Source organism: Patiria miniata, unplaced genomic scaffold (assembly GCF_015706575.1).
Source record: "Patiria miniata isolate m_02_andy unplaced genomic scaffold, ASM1570657v1 HiC_scaffold_27, whole genome shotgun sequence".
NCBI classification, from domain to species: Eukaryota; Metazoa; Echinodermata; class Asteroidea; order Valvatida; family Asterinidae; genus Patiria; species Patiria miniata.
The window spans coordinates 8,731,532-8,742,489 of record NW_024037066.1 but is presented as its reverse complement, the minus strand read 5'-3'; the positions used below and the strand labels follow the sequence as shown (position 1 = coordinate 8,742,489).

Genomic DNA, 10,958 nt, shown 5'->3' with positions numbered 1-10,958 from the left:
CATTATATAATGATCGTCAAATTGATCGAACAAAACTCCGTTTTGATTATAGTCAAGTATGAAATATTCATTGATTTATGACATACACCTGTTTCAATTTTGATACTACCCGTAGACCTGCCGAGCAGCTGTAGATATCAAACTAAACCAAAGTATAAAAGATAGAGGGTAAAAATAATCAAAAAGTTATGTGCTAGTCAAGCTTTCAGGGATCGGTCTGAGCCATAACAATGCCCCAGCCGATCCCTTAGTTCTCTTCCGGGGTCTCGGCGTCCCCGACCAATACACACTTCCTTCCCTATCCATCCATATAACCCCGGAGGGCCAGGCACCATGTAAAAGCAAAGAGATAAGGGAGGAGCAGGGCGGCCCCTAAGCCCTGATCCTCCGAGTGGACCACATGCCCTGAACCTGTACGAAGGCGCCAACCTGGAACTCGCGGACAGTACCAGCAGCAGTGCTTACCGATTAAGCTAAGGTACTGTTGGTCCTTAACGACGGGAAATTAAATCTCTTATAGTGAATAATTGAACTCATACGTTAAAAACCAAAAAGAGACCAGCGGGATTCGAACCCGGGACCCCGCTAACCGTGGACGACGAATCGTAACCACTCGACCATTTCGTTACCTTAGAATTTTCCTTAAACTGAGAAAAGTTGTCTTTATAGGTGAGCAAACGCGCCAGGAAGATTACTGGGTCCATTTGCTTTACCTTAATGGGTAAAAACAAGTCGATATAATGAGCCCAGTTTGTTTGATTTGTTAGGAAGCTGCATAACACAGCCTAATGTGCAAAACAGTCGTGTGCTAGGTGGATCATTACGCAACAATGAACGCCGCAATTGTGTATTTTCAAAAGGCAGACGCGTAGATTTCTACTCTTTGTATCTGGGCACATATAGGATCTCACCTCCCTCTTCAGCTAGCGGATGAATAGGCCAACAAGCTGACAAATCGGCAAGGCTTCAGACTTGAAACTTTTGGAGTGAGCCCCAGACGTAGATGCCCCCAGTTTCGTTTATCATTTCAACACCATTCTACACAATAAACAATCAAATCATCCTGATTTTGGTATTTGTGCTTGCAGCAGCAACCGGGTACGACGACCCAATGTTTTAATTACATCTTTCAATAATTCGAACCTTTAAAGACTTGATAGTATTTACAGAACTATCATCTATTATCTAGGCGTAAGAGCCTTTCATTATAGACACATTTAAGTGATCAATTAATTATACAGAATTATACCTGAGACAACACTCTTTTTGCAATTGTTATGATTAATTCTAATTATTCGTACCCCATTTGATATTATGTTTAGTCTCATCGCTGTGATGACTACCAGGTACGACAGTGTTTTAATAACGGTCATTCAATAATTTGAACCTTAAAGACGTCTTGATGAAGACAATATTTACAGAACTAGGGTCTATCATTTAGGCGTAAGAGCCTTTCATTTATCATATTTGCGTAATCAATACTAGAATTAACCTTGAGACTTCCCTCCTCTTTACAATTGTCATGGTTATTTCTGAATAATCGTTCCACATTTGATATTATATTAAGGCAAGCTTTTCAGAATTATCTCTTTTGGTTTTGTACAATACCAGATATCTTCCGCTGAGGATAAATCACGCATACTATGGTGCATGTCTATTCAGACTTGTTTGCGTTCTGAACGCATTAGATCGCTAGAACAATTCTAGCATCTCATCTAGTAGATCTGATCTTTATGAATCTTACTGCCAACCTGTAAATCTCGTTTTATACCTCCGTCAGAAACTACTCCGACCATACCTTGATTGCCACTTGTGGATTTCATTTGAACCTTTAAGTTTCACAGAACTTTCCTTTAGGCTTCAGAGCCTTTAGCTAAACTTAATTGAATAATCGCAAGATACCACTCATCTATTACATTATGGCTGTTTCTGGAATTGTACCCCATCTAACATTGCTGTGTTGACTGCCAGATACGAAAAACCAAAACCATATTTGGAAAAATGGAAACGTACACCTGAACTATGCAAGACAACTCCTTCAGGCAAGGGTAGCAATGTTCGTCTCTTATAAATACTGTTTGAGACATTGAACAACTATGAAATTACAACCAGACTTAACAACTGTGTTAAAAATTGTGTGTTGTCGTTGCTGCTCGCAAGCGTGAAGTGATCTACCTTCAATCCAACCACGCACACATTCCTGTGCCACTCCCTATTCAAATTACGCGCCCTTAACCACTCTACCGTGTCTCATTTACATATCAATGATAAAGCAGATTTATTCTAATTCGTCCCGGTACTCAACCGAATAAATCAATATTTATCATTTCAACACCATTCTACACAATAAACAATCAAATCATCCTGATTTTGGTATTTGTGCTTGCAGCAGCAACCGGTATGAACTATAAAGAACGGGTCTGTAATGCTGAATCCCCAAAAGGATTTAGATATTTAACATCATATTGCAATCACTCTCTTGGATATATTAAAGTATCCTTCTCTGTCTCTGATATGGCGTCCATGACGCTTGAACAGCCTGTTGGATATCTGCTTTGATAGCCACTAAGACTCCAACAGCAGCATGGGGCTGCTCTGTGAAAACTCTAACCTTCCCTCTCAAACTCTCGAGTACTTCATCGGTTTATACCTCTATGAAATCACTTTATACTCTTCTTTAACATTTGTTTAAGTTTATGAACACAAAAGAAGGTCTTTATCTGAAGGGAAGACTTTGACTCACTTGACATACAATTCCAACATTGTAACTGTACATGTTGATAATAATTACCTCGCAATAATAACTGAATTCACATGGCCGAGTGCATGAGATAACACGTAAATACTTCAATTAAAGTGCGGCTAACTCACTGAGCCGATAAGACCCGGTATATGAAATAAGGGCCTTGACCAGGATTCTTATATGAAATAAGATGTGTACTGAACGGTCTTTACCCTATTTTGGCACTATCTCAGAAAGAATATCTGGTGTAATTGGATCTTTCTTTGGCTTAACCAGTGTTCTTGTCAGACCTTTAGCGCGGTGTATGACACCAGAGGGTCTTTGGTTGTATCATGGTCCCCAACTAGCCATGAGATGAACCCATGACATGACAGCTAAAGAGTTTGTGACTGTAGGTGCATGGTGATGTTGCAGAGTTCCAATATGGATCAGGTATAAGGCTACCATGTAAGGATCTGCGGGTAGGTATGATATTCCGTGCAACTCTGCCCATTGTCGCCATCTCGTGAAGGATGATCTGTACTCGAGACTGTTGATGGGGCTTGTGACTCGAGTAGCATGGAAAGCAGTTGACTGGCGAGACTATATCCAGCTCTTGACTTTTGGCTGATTGAGGACTCCGCTGCCTCCAATTATCGCTGTTGAAGATGAGCTTCCAAAAAGGAAAATAATAAAGATTGTTACTTTAACGAGATTAAAATCATGCGTCAACTTACTAAACACTTTCTTTATTAAGTGCATTTAATTAAAAGCGCATTTCCCACTGCTTATTGCTACAACTATACTCTGAATACAAAAGAACAGCTTATTTGCCAAATCTGAATCATCATCCGCTGGGGATATCAATTGTAACGTTTACAATACCAAACATCCGCTGAGGATGTCACCATATTTTGGTGTAAGTCTGCTGAGACTGTCTTGTTTGCGTTCTGAACGCATCTCGTTATATACTTCTGTCAGAAACGACTCTGACCCTAACTTTTTTGCCACGTAAACCACTAAACTTTAGTATGGTGATACTCGTGGCTTTCATATTAAACCAATGGGGTTATCTTGGCCAAGATTAGGCCAAATAATAAACTAGGCTGACCATGCATGTTTCCATAGAAGGGTTAACTTAAGGCCAATTTCACTGCCTTCGATTCTCTCCGAGTCGAGCTTCGAGTCTTCTCGCTATCTGACCGATGCCCAAATATTCTATTGAATCCCTTTTGTACTACCAGTGCGTCCAGCGTCGGTGGAACAGTTTTGAAACTGGAGGAAATTTTTCTCCGAACAAGACTAGTGAACTTTGATGAGAAACAGATGTAAATACATCAGTGAAACGGGATTCTAAATACCTTTGGACTTTATACGAATCTCAAGTCAAGCCTACTAGAACTAAATCTTCTCTCTGGTTTTGAAGGAACTGGCAAACTCAATCATCGTCTAAAAGACATCTTGTATTTCTACACTTCTCCGCCTTCGCACTAGACAAAACCACTTTGCTAATCCAAATACATTCTCCGCTTAAGTTAAGCATGTGCTCTCTGACTTTCTGAAAGCAATTGTTATAAAATGGAATAAGCTGGCAAATCTCTAAACCATCGTTAAGCAAGTCATCTGTACATGACATGTATGCATCATTCTGCATTTCTCACCTTCTGAACCAACTTCTTCACCACTTCAACCCCGTTTTGAGCATTTTAGAACCAACCACTTTTGGTTTGAGCACTGTGCTCTCTATTCTATGGCTTTCTGAAGGAAACTGGAGTGTCCCAAACTGTCTTCTAAGACAACTCTCCTTGTTCTTGCAATTGCCCCTTTTCCAGCGATCGTACTATTTTGGTACAATTTAAAGACACATATGATGGTAGGAATTGGAACAAATTGGAAAAAAAAATTTCTGTGAAACCCAGGAAAACCCGATTGGTCAAACGCTCACAAGGTGATATTTAAGATTTTCAGATCAAACTTCAACGTGAATCAATACGTTGTCAAGGAACAAAGAAATATGGGCGTATCACCAAATTTGACTGATTGATGCCAGGGCTATCTACTCCCTTTTCGGACGACATTCACCTGTTGTCACTGAATTGAAACTTACAAAGGATTAATGATAAACGGCTTTATTATGGGTTTCCAACAAATTGTATATGGCAGAACATCGATTCAATCTAGGGCCTATATTTCGTCTCAACAAGTAGAGTGTGGGTTTTCTGAAATTGACCATTTTCTGAGACTGGTTACATCTTATAACAAAGAACTAGTGTAAAAGTCCCCACAATTCACGATGGGAAAGTAATTCTCCAGAACACTCTTCGTTCGGAACCAGAAATCTCTCCGTTCTCAAAAAAATCATCTGTGAATTTCAACATCTGCAACTACATTTTTGCAAATTAAAAAGACTGTAATTTAACTTAGCTTCGTAAACTAGCTTTCTGCTTTCTGCTTTCCGATCTTCGGTCCATCTGCTATTAACAACTGTCTTGTCTTGATTGATACCGATGTAGGGGCGAGCTCTGTTGTCAGTAGCCTTGAATGTAATGTAGCTTCTTAAAATGAGATGTCGAATTGACTTTAGGAGAGCAAAACTGCCAACTCTCCCATTTGCTGATATAACGCAATGGAAGTACAGCGCCACAAAAATTGTGTGTTGTCGTTGCTGCTCGCAAGCGTGAAGTGATCTACCTTCAATCCAACCACGCACACATTCCTGTGCCACTCCCTATTCAAATTACGCGCCCTTAACCACTCTACCGTGTCTCATTTACATATCAATGATAAAGCAGATTTATTCTAATTCGTCCCGGTACTCAACCGAATAAATCAATATTTTTGTGCAGTAAGTCCCATAGCAAGGACTGTCAGCGCCAGCCGACATGGCTCTCATGTGTCTCGGTCTACAGGTACCTTAACATGGATGGATTTTGAAAAACTATAACTTGTTGGATAGCGGATAAATAGGCCAACAAGCTGACAAATCGGCAAGGCTTCAGACTTGAAACTTTGGGAGTAAGCCCCAGACGTAGGTACATGATGGCCCCAGTTTCGTGTTTGTGCAGTAAGTCCAATAGCAAGGGCTGTCAGCGCCAACCGACATGGCTCTTATGTGTCTTGGTCTAAAGGTACCTTAACATGGATGGATTTTGACAAATTATAACTTGTTGGATAGCGGATGAAGAGGCCAACAAGCTGACAAATCGGCAAGGCTTCAGACTTGAAACTTTAGGAGTGAGCCCCAGACGTAGGTACGTGATGCCCCCAGTTTCGTTTTTGTGCAGTAAGTCCCATAGCAAGGGCTGTCATCGCCAGCAGACATGGCTCTAATGTGTCTCGGTCTAAAGGTACCTTAACATGGATGGATTGTGACAAACTATAGCTTGTTGGATAGCGAATGACTAGGCCAACTACCTGACAAATCGGCAAGGCTTCAGACTTGAAACTTTTTGAGTGAGCTCCAGACGTAGGTACATGATGCCCACAGTTTCGTTTTTGTGCAGTAAGTCCCATAGCAAGGGCTGTCAGCGCCAGCCGACATGGCTCTTATGTGTCTCGATCTTAAGGTACCTTAACATAGATGGATTGTGACAAACTATAGCTTGTTGGATAGCGGATGAATAGGCCAATAAGCTGACAAATCTGCAAGGCTTCAGACTTGTACTTTATGAGTGAGCCTCAGACGTAGGTACATGATGCCCCCAGTTTCGTTTTTGTGCAGTAAGTCCCACAGCAAGGGCTGTCAGCGCCAGCCGACATGGCTCTCATGTGTCTAGGTCTAAAGGTACCTTAACATGGATGGATTTTGACAAACTATACCTTGTTGGATAGCGGATGAATAGGCCGACAAGCTGACATATCGGCAAGGCTTCAGACTTGAAACTTGAGGAGTGAGCCCCAGACGTAGGTACATGATGCCCCCAGTTTCGTTTTTGTGCAGCAAGTCCCTTAGCAAGGGCTGTCAGCGCCATCCGATATGGCTCTAATGTGTCTCGGTCTAAAGGTACCTTAACATAGATGGATTTTGACAAACTATAGCTTGTTGGATAGCAGTTGAATAGGCCAACAAGCTGACAAATCGGCAAGGCTTCAGACTTGAAACTTTTGGAGTGAGCCCCAGATGTAGGTACATGATGCCCCAAGTTTCGTTTTTGTGCAGTAAGTCCCAAAGCAAGGGCTGTCAGCGCCAGCCGACATGGCTCTCATGTGTCTCGGTCTAAAAGTACCTTAACATAGATGGATTGTGACAAACTATAGCTTGTTGGATAGCGGATGAATAGGCCAACAAGCTGACAAATCTGCAAGGCTTCAGACTTGTACTTTATGAGTGAGCCTCAGACGTAGGTACATGATGCCCCCAGTTTCGTTTTTGTGCAGTAAGTCCCACAGCAAGGGCTGTCAGCGCCAGCCGACATGGCTCTCATGTGTCTAGGTCTAAAGGTACCTTAACATGGATGGATTTTGACAAACTATACCTTGTTGGATAGCGGATGAATAGGCCGACAAGCTGACATATCGGCAAGGCTTCAGACATGAAACTTGAGGAGTGAGCCCCAGACGTAGGTACATGATGCCCCCAGTTTCGTTTTTGTGCAGTAAGTCCCTTAGCAAGGGCTGTCAGCGCCAGCCGATATGGCTCTAATGTGTCTCGGTCTAAAGGTACCTTAACATGGATGGATTTTGACAAACTATAGCTTGTTGGATAGCAGTTGAATAGGCCAACAAGCTGACAAATCGGCAAGGCTTCAGACTTGAAACTTTTGGAGTGAGCCTCAGATGTAGGTACATGATGCCCCAAGTTTCGTTTTTGTGCAGTAAGTCCCAAAGCAAGGGCTGTCAGCGCCAGCCGACATGGCTCTCATGTGTCTCGGTCTAAAGGTACCTTAACATAGATGGATTTGACAAACTATACCTTGTTGGATAGCGGATGAATAGGCCAACAAGCTGACAAATCGGCAAGGCTTCAGATTTGAAACTGTTGGAGTGAGCTTCAGACGTATGTACATGATGCCCCCAGTTTCGTTTTTGTGCAGTAAGTCCCAATGCAAGGGCTGTCAGCGCCAGCCGACATGGCTCTAAAGTGTCTCGGTCTAAAGGTACCTTAACATAGATGGATTTTAACAATATATAGCTTGGTGGATAGCGGATAAAAAGGCCAACAATCTGACATATCGGCAAGGCTTCAGACTTGAAACTTTTGGAGTGGACCCCAGACGTAGGTACATGATGCCCACAGTTTCGTTTTTGTGCAGTAAGTCCCATAGCAAGGGCCGTCAGCGCCAGCCGACATGGCTCTCATGTGTCTCGATCTTAAGGTACCTTAACATAGATGGATTGTGACAAACTAAAGCTTCTTAGATAGAGGATGAATAGGCCAACAAGCTGACAAATCAGCAAGGCTTCAGACTTGAACTTTATGAGTAAGCCTCAGACGTAGGTACATGATGCCCCCAGTTTCGTTTTTGTGCAGTAAGTCCCTTAGCAAGGGCTGTCAGCGCCAGCCGACATGGCTCTCATGTGTCTCGGTCTAAAGGTACCTTAACATGGATGGATTTTCACAAACTATAGCTTGTTGGATAGCGACTGAATAGGCCAACAAGCTGACAAATCGGCAAGGCTTCAGACTTGAAACTTTTGGAGTGAGCCCCAGACGTAGGTACATGATGCCCCCAGTTTCGTTTTTGTGCAGTAAGTCCCATAGCAAGGGCTGTCAGCGCCAGCCGACATGACTCTCATGTGTCTCGTTCTAAAGGTACCTTAACATAGATGGATTTTCACAAACTATAGCTTGTTGGATAGCGGATAAATAGGCCAACAAGCTGACAAATCGGCAAGGCTTCAGACTTGAAACTTTGGGAGTAAGCCCCAGACGTAGGTACATGATGCCCCCCAGTTTCGTTTTTGTGCAGTAAGTCCCATAGCAAGGGCTGTCAGCGCCAGCCGACATGGCTCTCATGTGTCTCGGTCTAAATGTACCTTAACATGGATGGATTTTGACAAACTATAGCTTGTTGGATAGCGGATGAATGGGCCAACAAGCTGACAAATCGGCAAGGCTTCAGACTTGAAACTTTTGGAGTGAGCTCCAGACGTAGGTACATGATGCCCCCAGTTTAGTTTTTGTGCAGTAAGTCCCGATGCAGGGCTGTCAGCGCCAGCCGACATGGCTTTCATGTGTCTCGGTCGAAAGGTACCTTAACATAGATGGATTTTGACAAACTATAGCTTGTTGGATAGCGGATAAAAAGGCCAACAATCTGACATATCGGCAAGGCTTCAGACTTGAAACTTTTGTTTTGGAGTGGACCCCAGACGTAGGTACATGATGCCCACGGTTTCGTTTTTGTGCAGTAAGTCCCATAGCAAGGGCCGTCAGCGCCAGCCGACATGGCTCTCATGTGTCTAGGTCTAAAGGTACCTTAACATGGATGGATTTGACAAACTATACCTTGTTGGATAGCGGATGAATAGGCCAACAAGCTGACAAATCGGCAAGGCTTCAGACATGAAACTTTAGTAGTGAGCCCCAGACGTATTACATGATGCCCCCAGTTTCGTTTTTGTGCACTAAGTCCCATAGCAAGGGCTGTCAGCGCCAGCCGACATGGCTCTCATGTGTCTCGGTCTCAAGGTAACTTAACATAGATGGATTTTGACAAACTATACCTTGTTGGATAGCGGATGAATAGGCCACCAAGCTGACAAGTCGGCAAGGCTTCAGACTTGAAACTTTTTGAGTGAGCCTAGACGTAGGTACATGATGCCCCCAGTTTTGTTTTTGTGCAGTAAGTCCCAAAGCAAGGGCTGTCAGCGCCAGCCGACATGGCTCTCATGTGTCTAGGTCTAAAGGTACCTTAACATAGATGGATTTGACAAACTATACCTTGTTGGATAGCGGATGAATAGGCCACCAAGCTGACAAATCGGCAAGGCTTCAGACATGAAACTTTAGGAGTGAGCCCCAGACGTAGGTACATGATGCCCCCAGTTTCGTTTTTGTGCACTAAGTCCCAAAGCAAGGGCTGTCAGCGCCAGCCGACATGGCTCTAATGTGTCTCGGTCTAAAGGTACCTTAAAATAGATGGATTTTAACAATTTATAGCTTGTTGGATAGCGGATAAATAGGCCAACAATCTGACATATCGGCAAGGCTTCAGACTTGAAACTTTTGGAGTGGACCCCAGACGTAGGTATATGATGCCCACAGTTTCGTTTTTGTGCAGTAAGTCCCATAGAAAGGACCGTCAGCGAAAGCCGACGTGGCTCTCATGTGTCTCGATCTTAAGGTACCTTAACATAGATGGATTGTGACAAACTATAGCTTGTTAGATAGAGGATGAATAGGCCAACAAGCTGACAAATCGGCAAGGCTTCAGACTTGAACTTTATGAGTGAGCCTCAGACGTAGGTACATGATGCCCCTAGTTTCGTTTTTGTGCAGTAAGTTTCTCAGCAAGGGCTGTCAGCGCTAGCCGACATGGCTCTCATGTGTCTCGGTCTAAAGGTACCTTAACATGGATGGATTTTGACAAACTATAGCTTGTTGGATAGCGACTGAATAGGCCAACAAGCTGACAAATCGGCAAGGCTTCAGACTTGAAACTTTTGGAGTGAGCCCCAGACGTAGGTACATGATGCCCCCAGTTTCGTTTTTGTGCAGTAAGTCCCATTGCAAGGGCTGTCAGCGCCAGCCGACATGGCTCTCATGTGTCTCGGTCTAAAGGTACCTTAACATGGATGGATTTTCACAAACTATAGCTTGTTGGATAGCGGTTGAATAGGCCAACGAGCTGACGAATCGGCACGGCTTCAGACTTGAACCTTTTGGAGTGAGCCCCAGACGTAGGTACATGATTCCACCAGTTTCGTTTTTGTGCAGTAAGTCCCATAGCAAAGGCCGTCAGCGCCAGCCGACATTGCTCTCATGTGTCTCGGTCTAAAGGTACCTTAACATAGATGGATTTTTACAAACTATAGCTTGTTGGATAGCAGTTGTATAGGCTACCAACCTGACACAAAGGCACGGCTTCAGACTTGAAACTTTTGGAGTGAGTCCCAGACGTAGGTACATGATGCCCCTAGTTTCGTTTTTGTGCAGTAAGTCCCGTAGCAAGGGCTGTCAGCGCTAGCCGACGTGGCTCTCATGTGTCTCGGTCTAAAGGAACCTTAACATAGATGGATTTTGACAAACTATAGCTTGTTGGATAGCGGCTGAATAGGCCAACAAGCTGACAAA

General features: G+C 43.4%; 1 long non-coding RNA gene across 1 annotated transcript; it reads right to left on the bottom strand.

Annotated features, from left to right (window-relative positions):
• Positions 1-2,365: 2,365 nt before the first annotated feature.
• Positions 2,366-5,442, bottom strand: LOC119734352. The gene is made up of 2 exons (XR_005272062.1): positions 4,384-5,442; positions 2,366-3,395 (listed from the first exon to the last, which is right to left on the bottom strand). It is a non-coding gene; the product is annotated as an uncharacterized LOC119734352 (long non-coding RNA).
• Between the last annotated feature and the right edge of the window lie 5,516 nt (positions 5,443-10,958).